Source organism: Equus caballus, chromosome 21, assembly GCF_041296265.1.
Source record: "Equus caballus isolate H_3958 breed thoroughbred chromosome 21, TB-T2T, whole genome shotgun sequence".
Taxonomy (NCBI): Eukaryota; Metazoa; Chordata; class Mammalia; order Perissodactyla; family Equidae; genus Equus; species Equus caballus.
In genome coordinates this window covers 20,875,130-20,893,674 of record NC_091704.1, presented here as the reverse complement: position 1 = coordinate 20,893,674, position 18,545 = coordinate 20,875,130, and the positions used below count along the sequence as shown (strand labels likewise).

General features: G+C 39.2%; 1 long non-coding RNA gene across 1 annotated transcript in view; it reads left to right on the top strand.

Moving 5' to 3' along the window:
• Positions 1-17,998, top strand: part of LOC138919779 (uncharacterized) — a 47,172-nt gene extending 29,174 nt beyond the window's left edge. The window contains exons 3-4 of the long non-coding RNA XR_011430330.1: positions 11,176-14,939; positions 15,059-17,998. This is a non-coding gene — a long non-coding RNA (uncharacterized lncRNA). The remainder of the gene's footprint in view (positions 1-11,175; positions 14,940-15,058) is intronic.
• Positions 17,999-18,545: the final 547 nt, after the last annotated feature.

Below are 18,545 nucleotides of genomic sequence, written 5' to 3'. Positions count from 1 at the left end.
TTTGAAATTAAACAGCGTGTTTCTAAATTGGTCAAAGAACTCATGAGGAAAGTTTGAAAATATCTCAAATTAAATGATAATGAAAACCAAACCAAAAATTTGTGTGGGATACAGATAAACCAGTGGTTAGTGTGAAATTTATTGATTTAAATTCTTATTTTAGAAAACAAAAAATAGATTAAATATATAAGTACATAAATCTATAGAAGATATAAGTGTATATGTATATACATATATATGTAGTATATATGATATAGATACACATTTGTATTTTATACATGTAAAATATAAAATCAATAATCACAAGTAGAGTTTATAGCAGGAATGCCACATTGGTTTATTATTAGAAAATTAATCAATGTAGTTCATCATGCTGACAGAATAAAGGGAAAATCATATAATCATCTCAATCATCAGATTAAGTAAAGCATTTGACAAATTCAACACCAATTCACCATCAAAGCTTGTAGAAAAGAAGGAGTTGAAGCAAGCTTCCTCAATCTGATAAAACTCACCCATTAAAAACCTAGAGATAATATCAGTCTTAATGAAGAAAGACTAAGCATTTCTCCACTCAAATCAGGAATAAGGCAAGGATCTCTCACTATTTCTATTCAACATTGTACTAGAGATCCTAACCAGTGCAATCAGGGAAGAAAAATATTATATGGATAGGAAAGGAAGAAATAAAAAAATCTTAACAGGTGAACTGATTTTTCATAATAAATAATAATAAATAATAATAAATAAATATAAATAAATATATAAATATATAAATATATATAATATATAAATATAATATATATAATATATAAATATATAAATTTATATAAATATATAAATATAAAAAATAAAATAAATATATAAATATAAATAAATAATAAAAAATAAATAATAAATAAATAATAAAACTGATTTTCCATAGAAAATCCTATGGAAACTTTAAAACAACTACTTAGAACTAAGAAGTGAATTTAGCAAAAATGCAGCATACAAACACCCATAATGTTAAAAAATAAAAAATAAAATACACTTCACAAATTCTTCACGAAGGAAAATATATGAATGGCCTATTAAAATATGAAAAAGTCATCAATGCAATTAGTCATCAAGGAAATGTAGAGTAAAACCACAATGAGATACCACTACATACCTACTAAATTGGCTACTGTTAAAAAGATTGATCATAGCAACTTTTGCTGAGGATGTGGAACAGCAATACATTGCTGGTGGGAGGGTAAAATGTTGCAACATCCAAAGAAAGTGTTTTGCAGGTTTTTTAAAAAAAATTTTTTTTACAAAGTTAAACATATACCTGCCCATGATCCTTTTCAATATTTACCCAAGAGGAATGAAAGCAATTGTCCCCAAAAAGATTTCTTAAGGTATATTTACGGCAGCTTTATTCTTAATAGAATATAACTGAAAACAACCCAAATGTCCATCAACAGGATAATGGGCAAACAATAGTGGTATATTCATATAATGTAATACTACTCAGCAATAAAAAGGAACAAAGTACCAATACATGCAATAACACGAAGGAATCTCAAAAATATGCTGAGTGAAGGAAGCCAGACACACAAAAAGTACATATTAGATAACTCTGTTTTTATGAAATTCTAGTACAGGCAAAACTATTCTGTGCAGATATAAATCAGTGCCGTTATTGCCTCTGTGAGGGGTACACAGGAATTGACTGGGAAGGGGCATTAGGGAAAGTTCTCAGGTGATGGAAATATTCTAGATCTTGACAGGGGTAATGGTTATACGGAATTATACATTTGTCAAAATTCATTAGACTGTACAATTACGAAGAAAAAATAAATTAACATGAGTTAATAATAGAAAAACAAAATAATGGCCACGCAAGGAGAGTCTACTCCCTTCCCGGAGAATATAGCAGAAGGAAAGGGCACTTCCTACATCTTGAGGGTTAGGAAGAGAGGGGAAGGGTAGTTCTCTGCAGTCCAAGCAGAAATTCACTGTTTCAGCTTGAAAGACACAAGATCTATGAGATTTCCTGGCCCTCGGTCACTCTAAGTTGGAGGGTGTGGTGGCACTGAATTGAGGCGTTTTGGATCAGTTATGAGGTGACTCAGAGTTCATTTCCTTTCTGATTTATAGCTCATTTCTGAAAGTGTTGTCCAGAAATAGCTTGGAAGGAGAATGGTACGTTGAGCACTGGGCCTTAAATCCAGCACCTTCTCCGCTATCCTGAGTTAATGTATTTGTGTCAAATTATTAATTCCTGTAGACTTCAGTTGTGGAAGAATATAAATTCTATCAGATGATACTTGTCAAGGCTATTGGGATGTGGGAATGAAAAAGTGGTGAGGAAAATATTGGTCATTATTTCATGACTGTAAAAGATCTCTCTCTCTCTCTCAATGAAACTGGGCTGTTTAAATGACTGAGATGTATTGTTTACCCTCTTGTAAATATCTGTTTTCTTGGTAATTCTGGCGTGTCGCTTAAGTAACTGTGAACATGTTAAACCACTCACTATACTCTGACCCTTCCTCCACGTTTGTTCTTAGGATTTAGAGTTTACCTTCCCTCCTGGAGAAGCCAAGCTTCTAATAAACAGCATTTTTATAAACCTAGAAGCTCAGACTGACAATGGGACTTCTAGGAGGGTTTTATTTAGAGAGAAACACTTAAAGCCCATAGCCAATTCGTTTTTATTTTTAAACTCTTCCAAGACTCTCTCAGGATAAAAAGTCTTGTTAAATTAATGTTTATTTAAACCAAGCTCTAAACATGGAATTTTCTTCATTGCTCTCCCATAAGTCTCTGGGCTATCTCCCTTCAGCTGTGATCTTGGCCTCGTGTGCCTGTGGCCATCTTTTGGGCCCAGTAATGGCTCCTGCATTCCTTTAAGACCCACCTCCATCCGGGCTTCGTTAAGGTTTGGGTGTGGATCACTCTCTCTTCTGTGCTTTGATGGCTGCATTGTGACACCTTGAGGGCAGGGGCTGTGTTTATTCATCTTGGATTCCAAGTGTAGTGTCTAGCATACCTTGCTAAATGTGTGTGGACTACGCTAACAAATGAGAGAATGAATCAGTGAGTGCATGAAGTAAGCTTGTCAATTTCTTAAAGCTCATTTAGGCTTTCAGAAAATGATTTTTTTTTTAAAGAAAATGTACCTTAAACATTTTATAAAGAAACCTCCATTTTATACAGAGCCATTGTATATTTTAAAACTATCTGTTAATGAGTTTGTTTTTGTATCTGGAATGAAAGAATTACTGAGCATGGATATGAATGCTTTTGCTTATGTGGCATAAAAGGAATCACCTTCTTTATTACCTGCAATCTTAGGATTGTGTCCCAGTTGAGCCTCTCAGCTACCCAATATAAGGCCATTTTCACCAGTAAGCTAAGTGGCTTGGTATAAACACATAATATGCTTATCTGGCTTTTGTGAAGAGGATTATCATGTCTAATTGAGGAACATTACCTAGTACTCAGTCAGGCTACATCCATGGTCAACTGAATGGCCACCATATGTTTGACTGCCCTAATTTCATTTCTCAGTAGAGAGAGGGTTCTTGGGAGATAAAACACCAATATTGTCTATGATTTGCAAATGGATCTTTTGTGCCATAGGTAGACATTTTCAACCCCCCAGCCATGTTCTGGGGCTTCCTGACTGAGAAAGGACAAGGACAGCTTCTAGGGAGAAGAGGAGGCAAGGTTGCCTGGATATTGTCAAGTTACAAGACCCAACACATTGTTTTGGTGATTCTCAGTGTTCTTGCAATTACTTGTATCACATGTGCTTTCCTGATGAGACTCTGAGCTGCTTAGTGACTGGATAACTGTGTTTTGTCACTGTTTCTCTCATATCCTTGCACTTTGTGAGCAAATAATAAATAATTGTCAAATGAATGAATGAACTGGGATATGCTATACAGATCAAATGCCTCTAAAATATAATCTCTATCCTGATATTGAAAAAGCTATATATGTAGTATTTTATCTGGACAGTTCTTGCATCACTTACTTTCCACTTATAGGTATTTAAGTGTGTATTTAATCATACTACTAGATTGTCAATTTCTTGTCCAGAGGAAGTATTTCTAGTTTACTTTTACATTTCCTAGAGTGCCTACACACGTTCAACGGTTAATTAGGTCACTTGTTGAATGAATGAATCCTAAGAAACCCTGTAAAACTTAAAATGATATTTTTTGCTATCTACTTATTAACATTTAATGAATATTGTATTGGCAAAGCAAGGCATTTTACCTCCATTTGTATCAAATCAATCAGGTATTTAGTCAATGACCACTGCTTTTCTTCCTGGGCATGTGACATGTGGACACTCTGGAGAATGCCTTGTTTAAACAAGACACACTGTGGGTAAGCACCTCCCTCTGTGAGTTCCTAATTTCATTATTCAGAACTTCTTTAATTATACTGCCCTTCTATTAGACAAATGTGCTGACTCTTGACAAGTGCTGACAGACAAAAGATGCTTTTAGTTACATATCAATTTAGCTTATGACTGATCAGCAACAATATTCTGGTTATTAGAGAATCAAATTAAGCATATGGCCCTTGTACTATGGACCCTGAGTCCTTGGCATCTGACCTGCAATGATGGAGGTAAAAAGGACCCCTGTTTGCTCCCACCTCGGGGAAGACTGGCAGAGAGGGCTGTGAGCTTTCACTGACTCCTTGGATGACCTCATTCAGCCCAAGATTGTGTCTGTCTTGAGCCAAGGAAAATTCATGGTGTCCCATGCCTTCCTCCAGAGTCTTTTCTGAGCTAAACTCTGAAAGCAACTTATATTTACACGTAGAAACAAACAGCCTATCTCTCAGATGGACTGAGGGATGACACATAGGTTTTGAATCCTTTTTGTTGTGGGTATGGGAATGGGAAAAATAGCAAAACAGATGAGGGACAAAGATTAGCAGAATGTTTTGTAAGTAGAACCAGAGAACAAAAAGTCGCAAATAGAGAAGCAGGGAAGACCCAAACACTGGTATGCCCCAAAGGCCAAAATCATGGAGAGTTTCAGGAAGGGGAAGTTAAAACAGTGAAGGGCCATCTAGAGAATGTAAAAAACAAGGGCTGAGCAAAGAGGCGATCTGACTTGTCACGAAAGGACTGTTGGAGTCTCTATAGTGTACCATTTCAGGAGAGTGATAAGGAGGGAAGCTGATTGCAAAGAGGTAATGAAGAAACAAATGGTGAAGAGATGAAAGCAATGATTATAACTGGCTTCTTCTAGAAATGTGGCCATGTTGTCTGAAAATCATTTTTCATGTCTGTTACCTTTACTTTTCCATTCTGTTGGCTCAGTTTGAGTTATAAAAACTTTTCCTTTGAGTCAGGGAGGGAAAAGAATTTCCTGTAGCTGGGGAATTTGGGCAGAGTTGGCAAGGTCACCTCTTTGGCCATCTTCGCATTCAACTTCTTTCTCTATTTTAGTAACATTGGATGATGATGAGTGGTTCTGTTTTGACATTATAACTACTTTCAGTTCAACATGTGAAGGTTTCCGCCTGCAATGAAATGAGATCTGAGTTACTTAAAGGGCAAATTTGTTGAAATACAAAAGTGATAGTGGAGAGGGAGTGGAGAGGAAGAAGCTTGTGGAAGACAGTTGAGAAGATAAGATTTGGGCGATGTGATGGAGGCCGAAAGCAATGCATTTACTTTAGAAGCAGAGATTCAGCGGCTCAGCGCTTGGCATTGGCCTTGAGTTAGATGGCTGGGCTTCTTTTTTGATGCTCTCATAATGGAATTCAAGAGGAAAGAGTATTATGTTAGTGGTTTTGCTCCTTCTGAGTTCCTGTGGCTGTGTGCAGCTCTAATTTAGCCTGGGATGGGCCCAGGGGCATTTTAGTAGAAACTAGCATTCTGTTGTTGAAGGGAGGGCTGCTTACCATTTATCTCTTCTACTACTTTAAGGGATGGAGTGAGGGAAGGTCACTGGGTGACCTAGAAGGTCAGAAAGCCTGGGTTCTGGTGACCATTCTGTTTATTTGCCTTACGACCTTCACCAAACTACTCAACATCTCTAAATCTTAGTTTTCTTGTCTGTAAAACAGCTTAAATAATACCTGCCTATCTTCTAGAGTGGTTGTAGGGTCAGATAAAATATGTTAAAAAGTACTTTAAAACCAAAGAGTGCATTATAAATAAAATGCAACATTATCAAGCAAGGAAAGAAAGGAAGTGGAAGACAATAAAGAATTGAGCCAGGGATAAATATCCCTTCTCTTTCCCCTTGCTCTCATCCCTCTGGGGTAGCTGTGAACCAGCCTCCTTTGTGGGCCCCATAATTGAGCTGAACTGACTTCACACTGAGCCAGGAAGTGAGAGGGCAGGTCCAAAGTGAGGGATGGGAGCTCTGGGAGGCTGTCGAAGCTTTAGTTTGTACAAAACGCCTTTCATTGGGCCTAGCACATATTTAGCACTCTGTGTGTATGCTATTCCCTCTCCTCAGCTCCCCTCCTTCCAGCCATACGCTGGCCATGTTAATGCTACTCAGCGATAGATCCAGGTTTATGGGGCCGAAAGCATATGCAACATTAGGGTATCTCTTTAAGTAGAAAATTGCAACAGTAGCTTCTTTTACAAATTTTATCAAAACATGGTGAATTTAGCAGATTACTAGGGACAACTCAAGGTCTTGGAAAGGGTCTACACAAGTGAAGTTTCTTGAAGCTTAAACTTTAGTAGCTTCATACAGAAGCCTCATGGTGATGAAATGCCCACTGCTATGTTCAGCAACTCCTGTTTGTTTTGTGTGTGTGTGTGTGCACTCATGCTCATGCACGCGTGTGTGAATTGACACATAGTCTATCCACACATATGCACACACACACACAACCTCCTAACGGAATTGCATGGTGTGTATATTTTTTGACATTTAAAAAAATTAAAGCAAGTTAAAAATAATTTTGGTGTGAGAGTTTCATGACATCTATTGAAACCATTCAAGAACCTTGAACTGCTAAAAGCACGGGTGAGAATGTCTGCTCCAGGTCACTTTTTACTTAAAATTATGTGTAAAGTCCAACTTATAAAATGCGTCATTTAGGTGACAGAGTATTTTGCAACTTTTTCTATCTGTAGTGATAGAGTAGAAAATAACTCGTGTCATTTAGTTCAGCCCAGTGCCTTCAGCAGACCACATAGAAATCACCATCATCTCCATCCAGAGAGGAGCTCCTCGCCTTGCTTTGAAAGCCACCTCTGAGGACTTCTCACCTCTGACTAACCCAGTCTCCAGGGTGTAATGGCAACAGTATGTGAGCTGCCGTTTGGAAGGCGCCTCTTGATTAAGGAAAAGAAGATGTCTAGTAAGTGTTTGCTAGTTTGGCTGACTGTTAACCAAAACTCCTTCTGAGAATCTCTCTAGTCAGCTTCTCCACTTTGTTTTGTTTTTAGTAAAACTGAAAACCTTCCAGCCTGTGTCGGACCGTTGCCGGTTTCTAGTGGGTGGAATCATTGTGTATCGTCTACTGTGCCCAACCTTTATGATGAAGATCCATAACAGAAAGCCTGTTTGCCTGGGAATCGATGGAAATGTTCTGTTCATTCCCTGAGAGAACTCAGTTTGCGGTTTGGCTTTGAACTATTTGTACCCTTAGTATAAAAATACAGAAAATTTGGAAAGTGAATACATGTAGTAAGAAAACAGAAATCATCGATATTTCACAACCCAGATATAACAACCACAGTATCAATATTTTGATGTTTCTTATTTCCTTATTTATGAATAGACACAGATATTTGCAGCAGATAAAGTGTTTTATCCTCACTTTTTCTCTTAGTAATATACAATGAATATTTTCCCATATCACTGAAATTTATTCAAAAACATCAATACTCATACTCATGAATGTACTTTTGTTCATTGCTATTTTTCTTTGATCTAGTTCTTTATTTATGTAGGGTTTATAGAACATTAGTTATAGTATTTAGGTATTTTAAAAATTAAGTCAAGTAATACGCCAATGTATTTTCATTTGAAAAGTCTCAAATAATTGAAGTCCTCGGGTATATCTCATCTTCAGAGGTAACTTGTTATCAATTTTGCATGTACTTTTCCAGATTTTTTTCTGTGCATTTGCATTTGTATGTGTGAACATTTAGAAAATAGCTTTTCATGATTTATACTTCTTTATAATTTATTTAACAAATTCTTTACTATGGATTACTTCGATTGTTTCTAATTTTTATTATTATAGATAATAACAAATAGTTTTACACATAAATGTTGAATGCATCTCTGATCATTTCTTTAGAAAAAATTTATAAGATTATTGGTCAAAGCGTATGGTTCCTTGGAGATTATTTTAAGAAGATAGTAAACCCTGATGTACACCTTTTGTTATTCCAAACCTGGAGGTTTTTAGTGATACATGAATGTACTTATCTGTCTAATAAACGAGAAGAAAAAGAAGAAAGGGAATTGGAAATTCAGAGAAAAGTTTATAGAAGAAAACCATGAGACAAGTTAAAATACAGTGTTACTCCGAGTTTCTGATTGTCATAAGGCTGTGGTTGATAAAACCACAAAACCAGATCTTCACTGGACAAGTAATTCAGGGAGAAGGAGACAGACTGATAATAATCTGAACACATGAGTATTTTCTCTGTATTTAAATTGCTGTAATCACTACTAGCTTCAGGAATCCCCGTATAGATTTTTTCATTTTATATGATTTTGCTTGTGGCTTAGCATTCCATTATTTTGTCTTGAAAGCTCATCCTATCAGTAAGCTTGTTTTAAAGTGTTTTGTGTGTTTAAAAAATAGGGTGGGATATTTGGGATTGATTTAGACTCCTGCTTTTTATCACAGAGTTGACTGAATTTTACTACTTGAAAATTGAAATAGACGCTTATTAATAAACACATATTAAAAATACACATAGAGACACATAATCCCCATTCATAATATTTTACCTAATCTTTTTAATTTGGAAAAATCTCTTAAGCAATGATATTGCTTGCTGCAAGGAAAGTTTTACCAGATATTCAGCAATTCCTTCAGTTTCGAGGCTGTTAGATTCTGTTGCTAATTTTAAGGAAAACCGAATCAAATACTTTTATTTTAAAATTGTGTATAATGTGATTCATTTTTAAAATTATTATTTTTATCTCTCTGTCTATATGCATAAAAAGTAGTCTGAAATGTTTGCCAAATGTTAATGGGTATTTTGGGTGATAGCATTTTAAATGACTTATTGCATTCTTCTTTTACTATTCTTTATTTCCTGAATTTTAAATACCAGTCATGCATCATTTTTATAAAATACTAAATGGCTTTTAAAAATATTGTCAGATTTACAGTCCTAGTATCATTGTATGGGAGCACAGGTCTTGTTATATCTTCACCGCATCTTTTTATTTTAATGTTAACTCTAGATGGGTGAAAATAAAGTTTCACTGTCTTAATTTACGTTTCTCTAATTATGAGTTAGGCTGGATATTTTTCATTATTTTTTATTAACCATTCTTTGCTGGTAAATATACTCTGTCAGTTTTTCCGCATTTGTCTTGGTGGCATCTATAGCGTGAAGAAAATTTTAAAGACTGAGTGTCTTCCATTAATCACTTTTTTTAAATTTAATTTTTTATGGAGACAAGTGTAGATTTATGTACAATTGTAAGAAATAATACAGACCAAGCCCTTGTCCACTTTGCCCAGTTTTCCCCAGTGATAACATTTTGCAAAACTATAGGATAATATTACAATCAGGATATCGGCATTGATAGAATTCAGAAATCTTAATTCAGATTTCCCCAGGTTTACTTGCACCACTTGTGTGTATGTATTAAATTCAATAAATTTTATCCCCTGTGTAAGTTAGTCTATGCACCGCCTCAGTCAAGATACTTAACAATTCCAACCGACCCAGAAGGACCCCTCTTGGGGCCCTTTATATTAATCACAGGCGCCTTCCTCCTGCACGCCCCCACGAACTTCTACAACCACTAATCCGCCCTTCGTTTCTAAAATTAATCCTTTCAAAGGTGTTACAAAAACAGAATCTTATGGTATGTAACCTGAGCATTTTGTAAAGTTGAAGAAAACATGAACGTCATGTGCCGGCATTGTTTTTTTTTTCTCCTCTCACACCTGAGAGCAGTTACCCAGCCTCCCTGGGCTTCACTGTTCTCTTCTGAAGCTTTTGGCTTCTAGAAAACCTCTGCTTTTCAAAGAGTCTCATTCTCATCTCAAGTGATTTCTGGCTGTTAGAAATAGGTCTGGAAGTGTAGTAACAGCCTGGAATGGCTGTGGCCAAGGTTGAGAAGGAAATGAAATGAAACTTTGCCTTAAGTGAGGAGGGGAGAAACCCCCAGAGCAGTGAGGGTAAAACGAGTATTTCCTGACAGTCCTCATTCCTCTCTGTCATCTGCCCAGGGAGAAACTAGGGCAGAAGTCCAGAAGGCTGCCTGAGGCTCGCTATCAGCACAGCGGGGCAAAGTTGTCAGAAACCTGAAGAAAAGGGAAAGCCTCCTTTTTCTTTTATCAAGGGAAGAAACGCCAGGGTCCCATGGATTTCCTGATTTTCCTAGTTTGTCACTCTGTGCAGATGTCCATTGTCCTTCCGGCTCCACGAGTCCTACTGTGGAAAAGCTCGGGCAAAGGGCTCCCTGCCTGTGAGGCCACCTTTTCAGGCTCTAGATCATTTACTTCAGTTTCACTGTCATATGCTGATAAATTCAGCTATTTCACCTTGCTGGAGCGGGAGCTTCGGAAATATAATCAAACTTAAATAAATTCATAAGAAATATTTGCAAAATGCAATTCAAATATATTCTTATAGGAGAAAAATGGATAGATGAATATTAAACTACGAGAGTAGATAGTCACATTAGGATATTGTTACTGTAGCGGGTAGCATCTCATTCCACAAAATTGGACTGTGGATGAAATACAGCTTCTTTTTCCTAATGACATGACTTAGCCTTTGAGCCCTCGTTTGTCTGGGAAGTGCAAATGAATCCATCAGTTCTGGTCCTCTCATGCTCCCATTTTCCCTTAGCTTGCATCCAAGTTCCAGATGTTGTCTAATGGTGCATGCGCGTGTCAGTGTGGGTATCGAGGGGCGGGAGACAGGGAAGCACAGAGGAGACTTGATTAAGACCTTCAGACCTGGTCACCATTTAAGAATTGTTTTCTCTCCTCTTGCAGGTTTCCCCCAAGGCAGCAGAGGATAGGACTGAGGTGTGGGACGGAGGAGACCCTCCTCCTGAGAAGCTTTCAAAGACCTCCTGCTGCTTCGAAGAGATGCCCAAGCCCACGCTCTGTCCTCTCCCTCTCGGTCGTCCTTCCTCCTACCCTCCAGATCCCTCCTTTCTGCAATGCTTTATCTCAAACGTCTATTAGGCAGAAAGAAGGGAAAGGAAACTAACACATTATAGAGCATCTACTGTGTGCCAACATTGGACTTTGTTCTCCCTCATCTATTTCCTCCCACCATCAGCAAGTCTTGCCCCCTCAACCTTGACGGCATCTCCAGAATCCAGCCACTGCTTCCCGTCTCCCCACCACCACCCCTGGCCAAACCACCACCAGCTCCCTCCTGGCTTACTGCCCTGACCTCCTAAGTCGAGCCCCTGCTTCTGCCCTTGCCGTCACAGTTGAATCACAGTGTGGGGGCCAGAGTGATCCTTTCACAGCTGAAGTCAGGCCATGTTCTGCCTCTGCTTAGAATTTCATGCAGAGTAAAACCCAAAGCCCGTTACACTGGCCTACAAGGCCCTACGTGATTGTCAGTCCTCCTGGTTCTCTGGCCTCATCCCCCACCACTGACTCCCTCACTCACTGTGCTCCAGCCACCCTGGTGTCTTCACTGTTGTGTGAAAATGCAAACACATTACTGCACCGGAGACTTTGCACCTGCTATTCCCTTGGCCAGAAATGCTGTTCCATCAAATATTTGCATGGCCAGCTGAAGGCCATTGCTGATCACCTTATATAAAAATGGAACACTCTCTAGTTCTTACTGCCAATTATTTGTTCATATATATATTTATTGTCTCCTTGAACCCTGCCCCCACCCCCCTTCAAGTACTGTCTGCCCCAAGAGGGCATAGATATTACCTGTTTTGTGGACTGCTGTGTTCCCAGCTGCTGGAAGAGTGCTTTGGAATAAATGAATGAATGAATGAATGAATGAATCTGGGAATAATGAATTATCCAAGAAGGTAAATATTTTCTCTTATTTTTATAGATGAAGTCAATAGTGCTGAGAAAGATAAAGTAATCTGTGAACACTCACACAGCTACTGAGAGGTGGAAAAATACAGAGCCCAGGAAAGTTTTCCAGTCAGGATAGAAAAGAGCCAGGCCGGTATTCACAAACGGTCTTGCAGATAAATAATGTATTATTACATTATCTGTCCTAACATTTGGATTAATTTAAAAAGAGGTTATTTAGGAACAGGCAGTGTCTTAACCTAAGGGAATGTGTTTTCAATGGAATCGCAGACCCATTGGCAGATTCTGCTGGGTGGTGTCTTGGGGCCAGGGACCAGCTATGCTGCTGGTCCTAAGGTTAGGCCGTGTGCTGGCGTCTGCCTGGGAACTCTGAAAAAAGAGATTCTTGGCCAAGCTCGATTTAACATAAAATATGCTTTCGTGGCATTCTGGCCCTGGCTCAGTCAACCATCGTAAACTTCCTTTCATTCAACTTTGGCAAGAAGGTTTGGTGCGAGTGTTTAGTAGACACGCTTTCTGCTATGTCTGACCTGCTACTCAAGCTGTTTCCATCTAGGAAAGCAGAGGGCATGCTGGGTTGTTTAATATTTCTTCTGGAAATGTGAGAACTGAGGACAAGAGTCAATAAGGGATAAGTCCTTGGAAACGAGAAGACACTATAAATCTAAGAGAGAACAAGGGCAGATCAAAGCTAAAGGGAACATTTGATTTTTTTAACATAGGCTTACTTGTATATAAGAAAAATACGTGTACTCTTTTTCACATAGGTTGATCTTCTTTTCAAGAAATAATATATACTTACTCTTTTTATTTTCCTTTCAAGCATTGTATTTGGCTGATTTTTTTAATCCTCTTTTCCCATTTCATTTGGTGGAAATACATCGGTACAGCCTGGTGGCAGTACAATTTGGTTTCAGCCTGGTGCTTCAAAAACCCCCGAATCACGAAGTCATTGGCCTGACATAGTTGCCCACGATTGATCGCTCTACTTGATTCTGTTCTTTTTACTCATTTTCAAAGAGCCTTCTCAAAGATACATGAAAATACAGTTGCAATTATTTTCCGAGTGGAAAATATAGCTATCTACACGCATAGGGTTGTGGCAGCTGACTCGCGAAGACATAACCCTGATGTTTAGCTCTGTGTGTGGTCTATGAGCAGAATGTCGGCATAGGTGCTTGTGTGAGACCCAGGCAGTGTTTAAAGACAGGCTAGAGGGAGAGCTCGACCTGTCCTTCAGCTTCATACTGCACCGTGAATGAACCCGCAAGGATTTAGAACAGGTGCGAGGGAGGTCCGACCCAGCGTAGGAGTTCTGCAGACCTCATTGGAAACTTGTTCAGTTTAGGATAATTTCTACTGTCACATGCGTTCAGGTTTAACAGGGATACCCCAGGAGCTGCAGAGTAGCCGGTGTCGAGGGGAACGAGGAAGCCATAGGCACCTGCCTCTGGCTCTCCGAGTGTCTTGGGAAGCTAATTTACAAATAGAGGCTGTCATATTGGGAATGTTTAGACTCAACAATGGGCAATTATTTTATAAAAATTATCTAATTATAAAAGTTCTCATAAATCTATTAAATTCACCTCAGAAACCATAACTGAGGAACATAACAGTTTTGTTGTTTTAATAGCTGTCAATTACTAACCCCGTCCCTCTGGTATCTTCTTCCCTAAAGAAAATTTTACATATAGAACTCTAAACTCAGGAGATGTGTCCAGAAACACCCATTAGAAAGCTACACAGATAGTTTACTCCACTGTAGGAAAGGTGTCAAGGACAACAGTACAAATCTCAACTAAATAATTCTACCACAGCCAATCACTTGAAGTGACGGTTAATTCTTCCTGAAGTCGAAACCTGTTTGATGGAAGAAGGTGAAAACATCACTGTAAAAACTGAGGGATGTGAAACCTCGGAACCTTCTCTCTCAAATATATCTGTAAACATTTTACACCTGTCTTGCCGTTGTTCCCACCATTGGCTCTCCCAAGCATCTCTTCCAGCTGGCGGGAGAAGTGGTAAGAGAAACTCAGTTATGACAGTGCTCTGTCACGTGAGGGGGTGGCAGGCGGAGGAAAAGAACTAAATCAGAATGGAAACATCATGGAGAAGCCGAGCTGAGTGTCCCAAGGAGGGAGAAAATTTATCCCAGAATTCACCGTCACGCTCTGGGCAGTCAGGTTATTATCTGTCTAAGTCTCAACGAGCAGGTAGGGAAGAAGGGAAGAGCAGTTTCTCTCTCTCTGTTTCTGTCAGTCTTTTTTAATTTTATATTTCCCTAGTTCTTAGTTTTTTTCTCTTGTTTTCTGTTATTCTTCCTTCCATTCTCCCACCTTGGACTTCACCCGCTTGGCCCTGACTTCCTTGGGCGCCTTCCTGTTTGAGATTTATTATCCACTTGTGGTTGGAGCCACTTCTTCAACTGTTAACTCTTCTTGGGATCATTCTGTTCCCTCTCTGTCCTCTTGGAATCTCCTCCTCCGGCTGAGCACTAGGTGTAGAATCCTCAACGGAGGGAACTTAGGCCAGGGTGGAACTTACGCAGGAGGGAAGAGAGAGGTCGTGGGCTCCACTGCTCTGGCTAACCCCGCTTCTCTCCTCTGTTCGTTTGATGGGTCCTGAGCTCCCAGGTCAAGCTCTGGAATTTACACAGAGGAGAACAGGTGCCCCTGCAAGGAGAACGGAGGGGATAGGAAACCACACCGAACAGCGATGGGAAAGATCACATACCAGTGATACAATATTATGGATGATTTAAATTTTATTTAAAATGTTTAAACCGATATTTTAATTTTTTAATTGTTAAGTTGTTAATTTTAGTTAAAATGAATTTTGTTTTTCTCTTTTCCAGTTTTCTCTCAGAGCATGCTTTTTTCTAATGGAGAAGAAAAATGCTTATCTTATACTGTTAAGCGAAAATGAAAATTCAGCAGTATGTATACAGTCTAGCTACAAATATATAAGAATTATGACGGAAAACTAAAACTGGAATGAACTATGCCAACCTGTTAAGAGTGACTGGATTGTGGGTCCAAGCCTTATTTTGATGATTGCAGTCTTTTAGCATTGTCTAATTTAGCTCAAATGCATATCTTTCTCTTTTATAATACGATGTATAAAGCATACTTCAATAAAACGATGTCCCTTCTTTCCCTTTTAATTAATAACTTGAGTTGAAAAAAACCTCATATAAATCACAAAAGGATTTATAAGCAACATTCCTTGCTGCTTACTGCTTAGTCGCTTTCATTGGAAACAAAATTTAATTAGAATACTATATATAAACTGCAAATTTACCCTCTTGCTCTTGTATGAAACAGCATCATGAAGCACTGTAGAAACAGTATTAGACTGGAGTGGGGCAATGGGAACCTCAGTTCCACATGTGCCCCTAATCATCCAGGTGACCTGGGGTGACACAGGTTCCTCCCATGCTTCAGTTGCCCACATGTGTTACCTAGAAAGCCGGCTGGCTGACGCCTCCTGGTCCTTTCTGCCTCTAAAACACTCTTGCAGCATCTTCTCTGCTTCTGAGCCTTTGTGATTCCCCTGGTGTCTCTCTGCCTCTCTCCTCTCTAAAGGCACATAGTGACAATGGTCCAAGATATTGTAGTCTCAAGGATGTTAGTGGCATGTGAGAAATTTTTTTTAACGTAAGCAACATTACTCATGAGAGTGAGTTTTTGTGACATTTGTAAGTCTGTGGTATGATGATTTTTGCCTATGCGTATAGCACCATTCCAGTTCTGTCTTTCAAACTCTAAGAACCAAAGATATTTTAAAGTTCAGCAATATATCTTTTTAAAAATCCCTTTTTTAACCCACCTACAAAAAGATTGGCCACAAATGGAAACAGTAGTGTTATACATTTACTACTGCTTCCAGGGGGACATTCGATGGAATGATACAGGAGGAGTCTTGCTGTTGGGATGTGTTCTTGGCTCATAATCCAAGCAAATAGCGACTATTCTAACATGGTTCTAAGAACGTCCGGGTACACCTTGGTGAGGTCCTTTCAGACTTTTGAGGCTTACTCTTTTTGTCTTATTTGTTCAGTCAGTTTGGCCACTGCTGATAGACTTGGATGTGGACCCACTAAAAGCACAGGAGATACAAACCATGCAGCAGAAGGGTGAATGGAATTTCAGGACTACTTGGCTTGCATGTCCGTAAGAGAGTTTCCTCCAAGTGAGACTCACTCCAGGGAACAGAATAGCTGGACAAATAATAATAGTGTTATTGATGATGTTAATAGTGGCTAACACAGCACTTCCTACATTCTAGGCATTGTTCTAAAATTTTTCAAGGTTTTAACTTATTTAATCTCCATAATAACCTTATGAAGGAGGTCCATTGTTAGCTCCATTTGGCTGAGGAGGAAATCAAGGGGATGAGTCACTTGCCCAAGGTCACAACTGTTAAGTGGCAAGATCAGGATTTGAATTCAGACCAATCTGACTCTAGACCTGTGCTCCTAACCACCTTGCTATTGGCTCTCTACTAGTCTATGTTCAGCAATCTGTGCAGAATGTAGGCATGAGTCAGGAGCCAGCTAGGCCTTCTGGATCACGTATGTTCCTCACTTTCTAGTTACTGTACCTGAGGCCTCAGCCTGCTCTCTCCACGCTTTCCTGCCACATGAGGTCAACTTCTTCCTAATGAAATATTTGCTGGGGTCTATGAGTAGGGGTTTAGAAACAAATCTAACTTTAGGCAGGTGTAAGGGCTCCAAACTTTGGGAATAAGCAATAAAGCCACAAAATGTAAAAGAATGCCCGTCTAGGAGTAGGGAAACCTGGGTTCAATTTCCAGTTCAGCTACAGATACCTGGACCCCAAGAGAGGGGCCCAGGGAGTTACGAGGCTCTGTATGGGTCACATACAGAACCTTATAACTGTATATTTAAAATTTTTTCCCCCGAATAATTCTGCCACTCATACCAGGTTTGAGAATCCCTAAACCAGAACATGAAGAAAGTAAAATATTCAAGGGCAAAAAAGAACGTGGATCTCTACTGCATATGTATGTTCATTAGAGAAGACGATGGAGTGTCCTAACAGCCTAATCCTGGAGGCAGAAGGAAAGAATCAGAATTGAGAGCAAATTTAGCCTCAAACCCCTATGCTCATGCTATGCTGAACAGCTCCCCAATATCACATGACTGAAGCCTCCCCAGCACCCGCCTGTGTGGTGGCTGTGGTGTAGTGGGGTGAGTCCAGAGGGGAGGGAGCTGATGATGCCTGGGGAGTCAAGGGAGATTTCTCAGATGGGGTCACTTTAGACAGAAGGCATTATTTATACATTGGGTCCTTATTTGGACCGAAATCTGGGAGCAGTTTAGAGCCTGAACATGAAGAGGTTTAGTTTGGAAGGAATTAAAACCACTCAGTGGACAGCTCATTTTACTCCATCTGCCCAGGATTCCATCCTGTGGACAGTGATAGAAACCGGCTCCCCTCCCACCCCACCCTAGCCTGGCGCCTTCATTTCTGCTCCTGTCTATCTAGGTCCAGTCCCCTCAAGTGAAAGAGTATAACCAGAAACTAAAATAGGGATTTTAACAGACATGTTGATGTATTTTTATTCATCTTGACTACATATTAGCTTCTGCCTCTTCTGGATTGTATTTGCATTTCTTTTAGTTATCAATTATCAAATATTTGAAACATATAGAGAATTCAGAAAATTGAATGATACCTATATTCCCATCTTCCATAATTAGCAAATGTTAATATTTTACCCTATTTGCTCCAGATTGTTCTCATTTGTGAAGAAATAAAACATTGCAGTGCCTACCCTCATCTTGCCTCTGACATCTTAATGTTTGTTAAGGAAAATACTTCAGTAATGTTGATGTTTACCCCGCTAAAAATGGCATTATGTAAGAACTGCAGGGGATCTGAGGGATCATATGCTCCATTTTCCTTTGACAACTGAGTCCTGAAGATTCTAGAAAGTGGGCAGAGTTCTGGGATTATGGCCGAGTTGGTCGGCCAATAATGTTTGGTTTTCTATTATTGGTCAGCTTATGCACCATCTCAGGAGTGTTGGCACGAGTAGGGTAACATTACCATTTTGATTTTTAGAGTATGTCACATCTCTTGACCCTATCTACCCATCTTCATTCCCACTGCGGCTGGGTTAATTCAAGCCCCTGTTAACTCTTATGATAGCAGTAGCCGCTTTGCACGCCTCCCTGCCTCCCAACTTACTCTGCTCTTATCGCGCATACCAAGTGTTTGAGTGTCGTCAAGGCTTCTTTGAGCTCCCTGCTGTACCCTTCTTCATGGGAGTTTTGATAAGGAGACCCAAGAAGGGAAGAGATTCTGGTGTCTGAT